The sequence below is a fragment of the Schistocerca americana genome, chromosome X, assembly GCF_021461395.2.
Source record: "Schistocerca americana isolate TAMUIC-IGC-003095 chromosome X, iqSchAmer2.1, whole genome shotgun sequence".
In the NCBI taxonomy this organism is placed as follows: domain Eukaryota; kingdom Metazoa; phylum Arthropoda; class Insecta; order Orthoptera; family Acrididae; genus Schistocerca; species Schistocerca americana.
In genome coordinates this window covers 347,295,444-347,310,246 of record NC_060130.1, presented here as the reverse complement: position 1 = coordinate 347,310,246, position 14,803 = coordinate 347,295,444, and positions in this window count along the sequence as shown.

The window sequence follows — 14,803 nt, the reverse complement described above, 5'->3', positions numbered from 1 at the left end:
TCACTTCTTACCCCCAATCCATATTCCCCTACTATGTTTCCTTCTCTCCCTTTTCCCACTCCCGAATTCCAGTCACCCATGACTATTAAATTTTCGTCTCCCTGCACTACCTGAATAATTTCTTTTATCTCATCATACATTTCATCAATTTCTTCATCATCTGCAGAGCTAGTTGGCATAAAAACTTGTACTACTGTAGTAGGCGTGGGCTTCATGTCTATCTTGGCCACAATAATGCGTTCGCTATGCTGTTTGTAATAGATGACCCGCACTCCTATTTTTTATTCATTATTAAACCTACTCCTGCATTACCCCTATTTGATTTTGTATTTATAACCCTATATTCTCCTGACCAGAAGTCTTGTTCCTCCTGCCACCGGACTTCACTAAATCCCACTATATCTAACCTTAACCCATCCATTTCCCTTTTTAAATTTTCTAACTTACCTGCCCGATTAAGGGATCTGACATTCCATGCTCCCATCCGTAGAACGACAGTTTTCTTTCTCCTGATAACGACGTCCTCTTGAGTAGTCCCCGCCGAGAGCTCCGAATGGGGGACTATTTTACCTCCAGAATATTTTACCCAAGAGGATCCCATCATCATTTAACCATTCAGTAAAGCTTCATGCCTTCGGGAAAACTTACGGCTGTAGTTTCCGCCTTGCTTTCAGCCGTTCGCAGTACCAGTACAGCAAGGCTGTTTTGGTTAATGTTACAAGGCCAGATCAGTGAATCATCCAGACTGTTGCCCCTGCAACTACTGAAAAGGCTGCTGCCCCTCTTCAGGAACCACACGGGTGTCTGTCCTCTCAACAGATTCCCCTCCATTGTGGTTGCACCTACGGTATGGCTATCTGTATCGCTGAGGCACGCAAGCCTCCCCACCAACGGCAAGGTCCATGGATCATGAGGGGGACTCATATTCATAACACAGCTGAAGTCAGACTACAATGTCAAGTAAACACAACACTACACGGTAAGCTCACCAGATGGCACTGCAGCAGTACAAACCAATAAGTGTTTTCATGTTTGTACACAATCTTCAACGGAGAACTTTAGGTGACTGTTACATACAAGATTTTATTTTATTTTGATTGACTGCAGGCCATCATCACAAAATGTGAAATGTAGCACACTGGCAAACACTCACAATACACTATGTGCTGAACAGCAGAAGCTGTTTTCCCCTTTTGTGTGAACTTCAGGTGAAGATATACACCTCCAATACGTTGAATTACTTCACATATTTATTCAGTGACAATTGGTCATTTACATGATAAGAGGTTTGGTAAATTCATGTATGAATGTATACAATAATGAGATTTTATACTAAAATTACATGTTAGGGTCAGTATACCACACTATTGCAAAATTCTTCGGCCTCTTAAGCAGAGTTGTTGATTAAGAAGTTCTGCAGATTGCTCTAAAATGAACTGCATGGTAGGTATCTCATTGCTAGGGGTAGTTTATTACACAGATTTATGCCAGTACAGGATGAGGCAGAAAGGGTTTTACAAGTATGAAATAATATAGAAATTAATTGATGTAATTTACAGAATTGTTAGATGTGTCATTTTGTAGCAAACAACCTCAACCTCAAGTGTCAAGTCTCATTTCGGTTCAATGTGACTATCATTTGTGACGCTGTAGCGAAGCAGCCTACTCACGCCTTATAAAATTCACATCATCCTTTCCATTGTGTGCCAGCCAGTCCGCTGTAACTAGCTCTGACGTTATAAATGTTGCGCAATACTTTAAAAATCAAGTAAATGACCTGAAACATTTCTAGCATGTCAGGAGTAATACTAAATCAATATGAGTTGAATATCAGTGCAATAACTTTAACCATTTTCGAAATTTGCGTTTTTCTGTAAAAAGCATTGATGCAACAGAAAAGAGATAGAGACTTAAAAATTTATATTTAGATTCCTTTTGCGTAATAATTAAGTAGAAATAGTGTTAGTTGAAATTCATGATTTTCTGGTTTTTGTCTTATAAATTAAGGAAGCAAGATAGATTAAGCAGGCGAATAAATAAAGCTAGGATGTTTAAATTTAAGTAGAAGGGATATCCGCTATAATCATAAAAATGTGAGAAGTTTCAACAGAATAACTAAAACTATAGCTATACCCTATCTCCAAAGAGCAAGTTCAGAGCTCGTCTACTGCGTGTAGTGTAATTAAATTAATTCTCTCGCCCAAAATATTTGACTTGGCCACGTCAGACTTTTATTGTGATTACTTACTTGTGTGCTGATCGCACAATTAAATTGAAAGCTTCATCGGCCATCAGCAAAGGAAGCAATGATTTATTATATAACTTAAAGTGGTGCATTACTAGCCCAGCGGCTAGTCGGGAGAGGAGATTTGATCAGGCGTTCCCTTAGCCATCCGCACCGCGGCTTTATATGTAAGAACGCTGAGCGAGAAGAAGAAAGCCCCTGTTCTCTCCAGACGCTGATTAGCGCACCACCTTTGTCGGGAGTCGCGTCGCATCGCGTCGGTATCGTTGATATAAACAGCCTCGGATGCCGTAATAAGTTACTCGGGATACGCGTAACCATGAAATCGTTTTCGAGTAAAATGTTAATTCTGGGATCTCTCTTCAGTTTGCGTATGTCGTATTTTCACGTGCCGCCGCAGGACAGACGTTCTACCATTACTTAGTGTGGCGTTTAATGAACATTATCATCAAATTATGGCGAGCATTCACTTAAACATTTAATTTGAACAGTTATAGTGGCATCAGCGCATTAGACTTTGAACTGCTCTGGTAGTTGGACTGCGTGGATTCTTTTTTGTCTGTGACTTTCAGAATATAGTGAACATTTTAGAGAGAATGGTTTCTGATTATGAATCCCAGACAATCCAATAATTCCTCAGAGCTATAAGCTGTAGCTATAAATGTATTTCTCAGATGAAGTGGGCACTAGGAATCCTAATTACAGGCTTCACGCTTTGTTAGTCACTGTCTGGTTGCCAATATTGTAGTTAGAGAGCCAGTGTTGAGAACGGCAAACAGCATAAATACAAAACATTTATTCTATTAATCCACCCGCCGCCCCACAAAGCACCAAACACCCCACAGAAAAGCAATTTCTTCCCACACTTATTGCAGAAAATTGGGCATAATTTGTGCAGCAGCAGCAGAGATTCACTTTTTCATGTCAGCTAAATTGCTTGGTATGGGACAAACATACACACCATCGTTAATGAAATCACAGAGAAAGAAATCCTATGGTGTCAAGTTTGGGGAGTGAGGTGGCCATGCAATTAGCCTTTCACAGCCAACTCACCAATCTGGGAAGCAGTTATCGAGGAAACCTCAAACTTCCATGAGGAAATGAGATGGTGCATCATCTTGTGTATAGTAAACCATCCCAGCTTGGTCATCATCATCGATTTGTGGAATTAAAAAGTTTTAAAGCAAATCCAGAAACACAATACCAATGACAGTTTTCTCCATGAATAAGAAAGGCTTTCAATTTGCTAAGAGCACAAAACACATCAACCTAGGGGCTGCCATGAATATGTTCCAAGGTTGCATGTGGATTTTTGCTGCCCCATATCCTGTACTTCTGCTACAAAGTGACCCATCTACCAATTCTGTAAGCTATATCAATAAATTTCTACACCGTTCCAAAGCTGTAAAGTGTTTTTTGACTCATTCTGTATCTTTTAAACTATTCCAGGACACACTACTCTATTATATTGCTACATTTTAAATCTACATTATTTCTGTCCTTTGTTCCATAATTGTGAACAGAACTACATCAACATCTGAACTCTTTAAACCACTGTGAAGTACACAGCGGAGGGCACATCCCATCGTTTCTTTCCATTGCATTCACGTATGGAGTGTGGGAAGAATGATTGTTTGAATGCCTCTGTGTGTGCAGTAATTGTTCTAATCCTATGCTCATGACCCCTATGTCAGTTATACATTGGGGGGTTGTAGTATATTCCTAGAGTCATCATTTAAAGTATCCCCTGTTAGTCCCTTTATGGTATGGGTGAGAAAAGTGTGTGCTGGGTTTCATATGATCGATGTTTTTGAAATCCATGCTGCCTGGCACTGGGGATATCATTCTGTCCAAGAGCTCTCATTGTGTTTCAGCTCATAATATATTCTAATGTTGTACAACAAATTGATGTCAAGGATATTGGACAGTCGTTTTGTGGATCACTTCTAGTACCCTTCTTGTAGATGGGTGTGACCTACGATCTTTCCAAGAACTGGGCACGGTTATTATTTTGAGGGATCTATGATAGATTGTAGTGAGAAGAGGGGCTAACTCAGCTGCAAATTCAGTATAGAATCTAACAGGGATTCCATCATGCCGTGGAGATATGACCCATTTTAACAATTTCAGCTGTTTCTCAACACAACTGACACCAATACTTATTTCATTCATCTTTTCAGTGGTACAAGGTAACCTGAGTTGACTCCTCTGGATTTTTGTTTGTAAAGGAACATTTACAAATTGAGTTAAGCATGCGAGCTTTTACTTTGATACCTTCAATTTCAGTTATTGTCTCATTTGCTAGGGAATGGACACTAACTTTGGTACCACTAACAGCCTTTTCACACAACTAGAATTTATTTGGTTTTGTGAAATATTAATTGTTAATATTCCACTATGGTAGTCATTTAAGCAACACACATTTCATGTTTCATTCATCGTCTCCCTATCAGTAGCCCTTCCCTTTGTTTCACACCTGTTATGCAATAATTGCTGTTTCCCTACAGATAATGTATACCATGGAGGTCCCTTCCATTATGAACCATTCCATTGGGTACATATCTGTCAAGAGCATGGTCAAGTGTTCTTTGAAACTTGAGCCACAGTTCCTCTAGAAGCTCCTGCCATAAGCTGAGAGTTTCAAGTTCCTCACGGAGATATGAAATTATTGATGTTTTTATCTTCTTTACTGAACATGTATATCTTTCTGCATGGTTTAGTTTCCCTTTGTACTTTGGTAATCATTGTTGTCACAACCACAGCATGGTCACTAGAACAGTTTCAGTGTACACATCCTGGATTAGAGATTAGTTTAGTACTTGTTTCATAGATCATGAATACGACACTTCCTAATGATGTGGAACATGTCAGGTTAATAAAAGGTGTCTATCCAAGATATTACATTACACAAAATATTACATGACACTTAATATTTTTTTGGGTGGGAGGTGGGGAAATTGCCCACTTACTATACCCAAAAATTCATCTAATGAGTAGAAGGAGTTGCCATTCAGAAATTCTTTTAATTTCCTTTTAAATGCTATATGGCTATCTGTCAGGCTTTTGATGTCATTAGGTAAGTGATCAAAGACTTTTGTGGCATCATAATTTACACCCTTCTGAGCCAAAGTTAGAATTAACCTTGATTAGTGAAGGTCATCCTTTCTCCTAGTGTTGTAGCTATGTAAACTGCTATTACTTTTGAATTCGTTTCGACTGTTAATAACAAATTTCATAAGTGAAGCTACGGTGAACATCCCTAGCTCTTTAAATAAGTGTCTGCAGGAAGATCTTGGATGATCTCCAGCAATTATGCTGATTACACGTTTTTATGCAATGAACACTCTTTTACTTAATCACGAGTTACCCCAGAATATGATGCCATACGAAAGCATAGAACGAAAATAGGCATGGTAAGCTAATTTACTGAGATGTATATCACCAAAATTTGCAATGAACCTAATAGCATAAATAGCTGAACTCAGATGTTTCAGCAGATCTTCAGCAGATGTTCTTCTCCAGTTCGACCACTCATCAATGCATACACCCAGAAATTTTGAATATTCTTCCTTAGCTACCGATTTCTGATTGAAGTCTATATTTATTAATGGTGTCATTCCATTTACTGTGTGGAACTGTATATACTGTGTTTTGTCAAAATTTAATGAGAGCCCATTTGCAGAGAACCACTTCATGATTTTCTGAAAAACATTGTTTACAGTTTCATCAGTTAATTCTTGTCTGTTGGGTGTGATAGCTATACTTGTATCATCGGCAAATAGTACCAGCTTTGCATCTCCGTGAACATAGAATGGCAAGTCATTAATATATATTAAGAACAGCAGATGACCCAAGACCAAACATTGCAGCACCCCATTCTTGATTGTTCCCCAGTTTGAGAAATCACCAGTTTTTTGCATATTATGTGAATTACTTATTTCATCTTTCTGCACTCTTCCAGTTAGGTATGATTTAAATCATTTGAGCACTGTCCCATTTATACCACAGTACTGGAGCTTATCTAGAAGTATTCCATGATTTACACAAACAAAAGCCTTTGAGAGGTCACAAAAAATCCCAACAGGTGACTTCCACTTACTCAAAGCATTTAATATTTCATTATTGAAAGTATATATAGCATTTGCCGTTGAAAAACCTTTCTGGAAACCAAACTGACATTCTGTTAAAACTTTATCTTTACAAAGATGTGAAGCTACTGTACAATACATTACTTTTTCAATAATTTTGGATAAGGCAGTCAGAAGAGAGATTGGGTGGTAGTTGTCGACATCAGACATACCCCTTTTTTATGCAGTGGTTTGACAATGGTGACATACTTCAGACTATCTGGGAAAATACCCTGCTTCAGGGAGCTATTACATATGTGGCTAAGAATCTCACTTATCTCTTGGGAACAAGCTTTTATTATCCTGCTGCAAATGCTATCAATTCCATGTGAGCTTTTATTCTTGAGAGAGTTTATTATCTTCCTAATTTCAGAAGGAGAGGTGGGTGGAATTTCAATTGTATCAAATTGCGTGGGTAAAGCCTCTACCATTAACTGCCTTGCTTCTTCTAATGAACATTTAGATCCTATTTTCTCTACAACATTTAAAATATGATTATTCAAAATGTTTTCGACTTCTGGCTTGTTGTTTGTCAAGTTTCCATTCGCTTTGATGGTAATGCCATCAACCTGTACTCTTGGTTGCCCTGTCTCCCTTGTAATAATATACAAAATTGTTTTGATTTTGTTATCAGAGGTATTAATCTCAGACATGATGCACATGCTTCTGGACTTTTTAATAACTTTTCTTAATGTAGCACAGTAGTTTTTATAATATTTGGCTGTTTCTGGGTCATTACTCTTTCTTGTTGTTAGATACAGTTCCCTTTTGTGGTTACAAAATATGTTTATGACCACAATCTATTGGTTATGAACTGTAGATTACAACTGAAGAAATTGCAAAAATGTGGGAATTTAAGGAGATGGGACCTGGATAAACTGAAAAAACCAGAGGCTGTACAGAGTTTCAGGGAGAGCATAAGGGAACAATTGACAGGAATGGAGGAAAGAAATACAGTAGAAGAAGAATGGATAGCTCTGAGAGATGAAGTAGTGAAGGCAGCAGAGGATCAAGTAGGTAAAAAGACAAGAGCTAGTAGAAATCCTTGGGTAACAGAAGAAATATTGAATTTAACTGGTGAAAGGAGAAAATATAAAAATGCAGTAAATGAAGCAGGCAAAAAGGAATACAAATGTCTCAAAAATGAGATCGACAGGAAGTGCAAAATGGCTAAGCAGGGATGGCTAGAGGACAAATGTAAGGGTGTAGAGGCTTATCTCACTAGGAGTAAGATAGATACTGCCTACAGGAAAATTAAAGAGACCTCTGGAGAAAAGAGAACCACTTTCATGTATATCAAGAGCTCAGATGGAAACCCAGTTCTAAGCAAAGAAGGGAAAGCAGAAAGGTGGAAGGAGTATATACAGAGTCTATACAGGGGTGATGTTCTTGAGGACAATATTATGGAAATGGAAGAGGAGGTAGATGAAGATGAAATGGGAGATATGATACTGCGTGAAGAGTTTGACAGAGCACTGAAAGACCTAAGTCGAAACAAGGCCCCGGAAGTAGACAACATTCCATTAGAACTACTGACAGCCTTGGGAGAGCCAGGCTTAACAAAACTCTACCATCTGGTGAGCACGATGTATGAAACCGGCAAAATTCCCTCCGACTTCAAGAAGAATATAGTAATTCCAATCCCAAAGAAAGCAGGTGTTGACAGATGTGAAAATTACCGAACTATCAGTATAATAAGTCACAGCTCCAAAATACTAACGCGAATTCTTTACAGACGAATGGAAAAACTGATAGAAGCCGCCCTCGGAGTAGATCATTTTGGATTCCGTAGAAATGTTGGAACACGTGAGGCAATACTGACCCTACGACATATCTTAGAAGAAAGATTAAGGAAAGGCAAACCTACGTTTCTAGCATTTGTAGACCTAGAGAAAGCTTGTGACAATGTTGACTGGAATACTCTCTTTCAAATTCTGAAGGTGGCAGGGGTAATACAGGGAGCGAAAGGCTATTTACAATTTGTACAGAAACCAGATGGCAATTATAAGAGTCAAGGGACATGAAAGGGAAGCAGTGGTTTGGAAGGGAGTGAGACAGGGTTGTAGCCTCTTCCCGATGCTATTCAATCTTTATATCGAGCAAGCAGTAAAGGAAACAAAAGAAAAGTTCGGAGTGGGTATTAAAATCCATGGAGAAGAAATAAAAACTTTGAGGTTCGCCGACGACATCCTAATTCTGTCAGAGACAGCAAAGGACCTGGAAGAGCAGCTGAACGGAATGGACAGTGTCTTGAAAGGAGGGTATAAGATGAACATCAACAATAGCAAACCGAGGATAATGGAATGTAGTCGAGTTAACTCGGGTGATGCTGAGGAAATTAGATTAGGAAATGAGACACTTAAAATAGTAAAGGAGTTTTGCTATTTGGGGAGCAAAATAACTGATGATGGTCGAAGTAGAGAGGATATAAAATGTAGACTGGCAATGGCAAGGAAAGCGTTTCTGAAAAAGAGAGATTTGTTAACATCGAGTATTGATCCAAGTGTCAGGAAGTCGTTTCTGAAAGTACTTGTATGGAGTGTAGACATGTATGGAAGTGAAACATGGATGATAAATAGTTTGGACAAGAAGAGAACAGAAGATTTCGAAATGTGGTGCTTCAGAAGAATGCTGAAGATTAGGTGGCTAGATCACATAACTAATGAGGAGGTATTGAATAGAATTGGGGACAAGAGGAGTTTGTGGCACACCTTGACTAGAAGATGGGATCTATTGGTAGGACATGTTCTGAGGCATCATAGGATCACCAATTTGGTACTGGGGGGCAGCGTGGAGGGTAAAAATCGTAGAGGGAGACCAAGAGATGAATACACTAAGCAGATTCAGAAGGATGTAAGTTGCAGTAAGTACTGGGAGATGAAGCAGCTTGCACAGGATAGAGTAGCATGGAGAGCTGCATCAAACCAGTCCCAGGACTGAAGACCACAACAACAACAACAACAACAAAAACAACAACATGAACATTTTCAGTTCAGATTAATACATTGTTTTGTATACACAGTTATTTTACTTATGACAGGCCGACATACATTGTGTTCCACAATCTTTAGACATACATTTATGAAATGACACAATACAAAGCTGTCCTCTCCCCTTTCCTGCTTCCAGCTTTTCCCCCACACCCCACCTCCTGACACTGCGCCAGGCTGCAATCTAGTATCTGCATACCTCCCTCACCAGAAAGTGCTGTTCTCTCCACCTCACTTGTACACTGCTATCCTTCCCCCTTCTCTGCCACACTTCAGATTGCTGCAGTAGCTGGGAGATGTAGAAGCTTGCACAACATAGAGTAACATGGAGAGCTGCATCAAACCAGCCTCAGGACTGAAGACCACAACAACAACAACAACAATGGTGACTTTATTATTTACTTTACTGTTGTGAGAATCTGGTGAGTTTTGGACCTCTTTAGCACCTGCCTACCTGAACTTTTCATTGTAAACTGACATTAGTCTAAAAAAGAGGTACATCCATGAATACTAGTGTCCCCCCTTATGGATTTCACTAACAACATTGCCAGTTTACCCTTCCTTTTCGTATTGAGATGTAGGCCATGCCTTGTGAAATTCTCCCTATCAATAGCCTTGACAGGAACCAATCCAATGTCTGACAGAGTGGCCGCCCTACGCAACTGATCCAACTCCATATTTACCCTCCTGTTAGAGCTGTTCAGCTGGGGCTGATCATGCTGCACAAAAGCACCAGCCCAACGCTGGTATTCGTCGTTACAGAGGCCTGTAAGAAGTCAGGTCTATTTGTTGCCACCAGATTCAATATATTTCCATCACAAGTGGGGTTCCTTAGTGTCTGCTCCAGGTAGTTTTCATTGAGGGCAATTTAGTAATGTTTCTGAAAGTTAGTCTCTGGATGATTTTTCATTGTGTGGAGTTAGATTTTACTATAGATACAAGGCACTGATAGTACTTTTAGTGATTTGAAACATGGCCAGTATGAGACTTTCTTTTACAATGCCTGTGATTTTAATGACTTTTTTTGCCAAAAACATTTTCACACCAGAAGAGTTGCCCCATAGGATATATCCATAACTTAACTGAGAGTGGAAGAAAGTGCAGTATGAAGTCTGAAGCTGTTCCTTACTGACAGTTGTGGGTCTGGACAAATTCCCAATAGTCTTCTAGATCACACCCATTTATCTTTTACTTAGTTTGCACAGGAAGAAGTATATAGTTTCAGTTTTGGTTTTATTTAATATTAGTTTACTTTTGCATAGCCACTGCCCAGACATCAAACATTGTCATTGTTTCCCTTTTTAGTTCATCTATATTGGGATTGGCCATTAGGATGAGGATATCATCTGCATACATTACAGACCTGTGGGGCAAAGAGCTTGGTACATCGTTCCTGTATATTAGGAAAAGACATGTGCCTGGGACAGAATTTTGTGGAAATACTGTAAAAACAAGTATGGCATTTGAAGTATAAGTATTTATTGTGATAACTTGTTTCATGTCTAATAAATTAGATTTGATTAATGTTCATTGTCCTTGATACAGTACTGTCCAAATTTAGATATTAAGATATGTGATAAAGTGTCAAATACACTACACAGGTCTATGCTCAAGGCCATATAGTGATGAAAATATTACTTTATTGTTCTCAGAGTAGCTCCAAAGTTTCTCTTTCATGCAGTGTTCTTTGATCTTAGATGTTATGGGAATGGTGGATATTTATCCACAACTGCCAGGATTGCTTTTATCTACCTTCTTATAAATTGGGCCAACTGTGGATTCATGTGCACAGGTGCTGACAGATTGAGTACGGGAGTCCTTTATTTTCAATAAAAGAAAAGGGAATTTTTTTCCTAAATGCGTGAGCTATGGATGCCAATGGATCTGCTCAAAGCCGTGTACGGGCCCTGGGTTGGCGACACATCGGATTTTTCCAGTATGTGACGCTATCCCATGGGTTGTTCACGTCCTCGACGAACAAACAACCTTTCTGCTGACGGGGTGACGCTTAGGGAAGCGTCGCTTGCCTAGGCAGAGCTCCTACAGCAGCCAATCAGAAAGGTCCAGGAGATCACGTGTGAGCGTCCACCGCGCCGAGCTGCGCGGACGAGGCGTGTGGATCACTCTCTTTTACTGACAGGTCCCCGACGAGATCAGACGCATTGGCCGGTTGCCGCCGTGCACTTTTCGAGCCCCGGCTCACTCTATTTGTGCCTTAGGGCTGCTAAACTCACATTAATGTACCCCGGCTAGGTCATCAGTAATTTTTTTTTTTTTTTTCAATTAATGGGAGGCAGTTTGCCGACCGGAGTTGAAAAATTGAACTTGTTCTTTTTTAGACCCCACTTCCACCTCAGCCACATCCTGACATGTACAACTGGTGTCAGTGAAGTGGGATCTGACCCACCATGCTGTCTAACAAGTATTGAAATTACGGCTAGATGCCGGGACATTTTCTTTGACCTGGGGGCCATGCAGTAAATTAGCTTCTTTCGGTGCTGGAAGTGCCGATACGACACTGCATTATTAAAAGCAGCTGTTCCTGTTGCCGTCGCGTCGGCCCTGGTGGCCCGTTTTATTTCAGCATTAACGCACGCAATACAGCGACATCGCCGCGCGTTGACTATCACGTCGCCAGCTGAGCCGCAGTCAGCCGGATGCCACTGTATCAGATGCTGCCGGGGCAGCACTTCTCACCGCCGCTGTAGCGTCGCTGCGCAGCCTGCAGTCAACGCCCGGCTGCCGCTTCGTCTGCCTACACCGCCTTCGCCACCGCCGCCAACGTCGCCGCCTCCAGCATAATGAAGTAGTGTTAGTCGCGAGCAATTGCAGTAGCCTGGCCTCGCTATTTTTGTAGCAATTCCTTGAGTTGTTTGTGAAGTCATTTTGTAAACATGCCTGACATCCATCCGTTCAAATAAGCAAGCAGGAGCTGCTGCTGAAATTTCTGGCGCAGATCCTGTCACTATGTTAGAAGAACAGATAAGACAGTTAACTGTGCAAAAGATGGAATTGCAAGAGCAGTGCAATACGCTTGCGGCGGAAGGCAACAAAAAAGTTACAATTGAACAAGCAGCTGCAAGCGCTAGTCGCGCCTCTGCAGTTAGCACAGCTCCGCCTATGTCTACTCTTGTTGGCAGTTTCCCTGCCGTAAATTTCATCCAGACTTTCGCGGGTAAACTAACGAAAATGTAACGACATTTTTGCAGTGTGTCAAAGATGTAGGCAGGACTTGTGGGTGGCCTGGTAGTTTCCTTTTGAGTGTGCTGAAACTGAAACTAGCAGGAGACGCTCGAACATATGTTGAGTCAGTCGACGCTCTGCGAGATGCTATCACTTTTGAAGCCTTGGCTAAAGGGTTAGCAGAGCGCTATTCCGATAAGAGAGGTGTCAGTTATTTTCGGGATTTGCTGTCTACCTTACGACAGAAAACCAATGAAGATTTAGAAGTATTTGCTAATCGAATCCGCACGGTATCGTGTCGCACTTATGTGCTTAGCAACTGGCAGGCCCGTAATGAAGTTTTAATAGAGGAAGCAGAAGCAAGGGCTATGGATGTGTTCATTCGAGGGATTAACCCGCAAACCGGGACAGAAGTGAAAATGGCTTCCCCTACTGCATTGCACGAAGCTGTGCGAATTGCACTGCTACGTGAGGAAGCAGGGAGATTTGTTACTAACCCATCGCGAAGTAACGAGTCGTGGCGCGTGTTTCTTAATGATGTAAAATGTCAGTGCTGCGGGAAGTTTAATCATACTGCCGCGCTCCGTGTTGTGGCAGATGCCACAAGATCTGGCATACTAATGCCACATGCCCCCATAACAATGTAACCAGACAAAGGCAGCAAAATGTTCCACAGACAAACAGGCAGTGGGGTAGTTACCAACAGGGAAATTGTCGGGGGGCAGGCTCAACCACCAACCCTCGCCCCCGATAAAAATAATGACACCGGTGTATAAAAAACAGCAGAAAGATGAGATGGCAAATGTTTTGCTAGAGGGTAAACTCAGGGGTAGAACAATTAGAGTGTTAGTAGATACGGGAGCACAAATTAGCGTGCTGTTTGTCCCCTATCACGATAAGCGGAGGTTGAAACCGCCCCGCTATCACATTGCTGGATTGGGTGAGGGACTGATCATTCCTGCCGGGTCATCTTTCGTTAGTTTTCAGTTAAGTAAAAAATCATATGGTTTTAATATGGAGGTTGTATAGAAACGTAGGAGGGACTTTGATATCATTCTAGGCAATGATTTCCTCAGTGAGTACTAAGGGGTAATCGATTATAGGACGCACACCGTCCGATTTGGTGAGGAAACTCACTTTTTCGGCGGCGTTCGGACCGAAAGCGCGCAAGGAAACTGTGAGAGACGGCCGCTCTCACAGGATCCGACAGAACCATTAAATCGATACGCCCAGTTACCATTGAGTGGGACAGGCAAGGTTCTATGGATTGATATCAAAGCTCCATTGCCTACAAGTTCAATCGTTTTTATGGATCCGCTCCGTCAAAACGATGTGTTGGACAGGTTACAAGTTCATGTGAAGAGAGGTTTATGTGCTGTAGAGAGAAAAGGGAAGAAGTTTTGTGTACCTGTATGTGTCGATAATTTTGGTTTGAGAAAGATAGAGATTCCACGTGGAACAGTTTTAGCAAGTAGTCAGGAAATAGGAGATGATTTTTCAGTGATAAATGAAGGCAAGAGTCAAAATAGGAAGTAGTTCCCTATTAAAAGTGTGCATACCCTGATAACCCTCTTAGCAAAAGCAATTTAATGAAAAGTTAGAGCATTTGAGCAAAGCAGAGCAGAGGCTAATATGGCCCGTATTGGAAGAATTTGCGTGGTTGTTTGAGGAAAGGCAATATTTGCCTGCTACTGACCTCATACAGCACGAGATTCCCACCGGGGATGCTAGACCTATATTTCAAAAGGCATATAGGATCCCTTATCATTTACAACCAATAGTGGAAGACACAGTTCAACAGTAGCTAGCAGCAGGGATTATTCAACCCTCTGCCAACCCCTGGTCGTCCCCAATCGTTCTGGTTCGTAAGAAATCAATCAATGGCGAGAAGAGTTATAGACTCTGTGTTGATATGAGAGCGGTGAATAAAGTAACAACACCTGATACTTATCCTTTGCCTCGAATTGCCGAAACCCTAGATCAATTAGGAAACTGCAAGTATTTCACCACTTTAGATATGCGATCAGGGTATCATCAGATTCCTATAGCTCCCAAGGACAGATCTAAAACCGCCTTTATTGTGCCTTCGGGTTTGTATGAGTTTTTACGCATGCCATTTGGTCTCAGGAATGCTCCTGCAACCTTTCAAAGATTTGCTGATTTGTTGTTACGTGGTTTAAAGCCCACCACATGTTTAGTTTATTTAGACGATATTATTGTATTTTCTAGAACTATTGAAGAACATGCAGAAAGGTTGA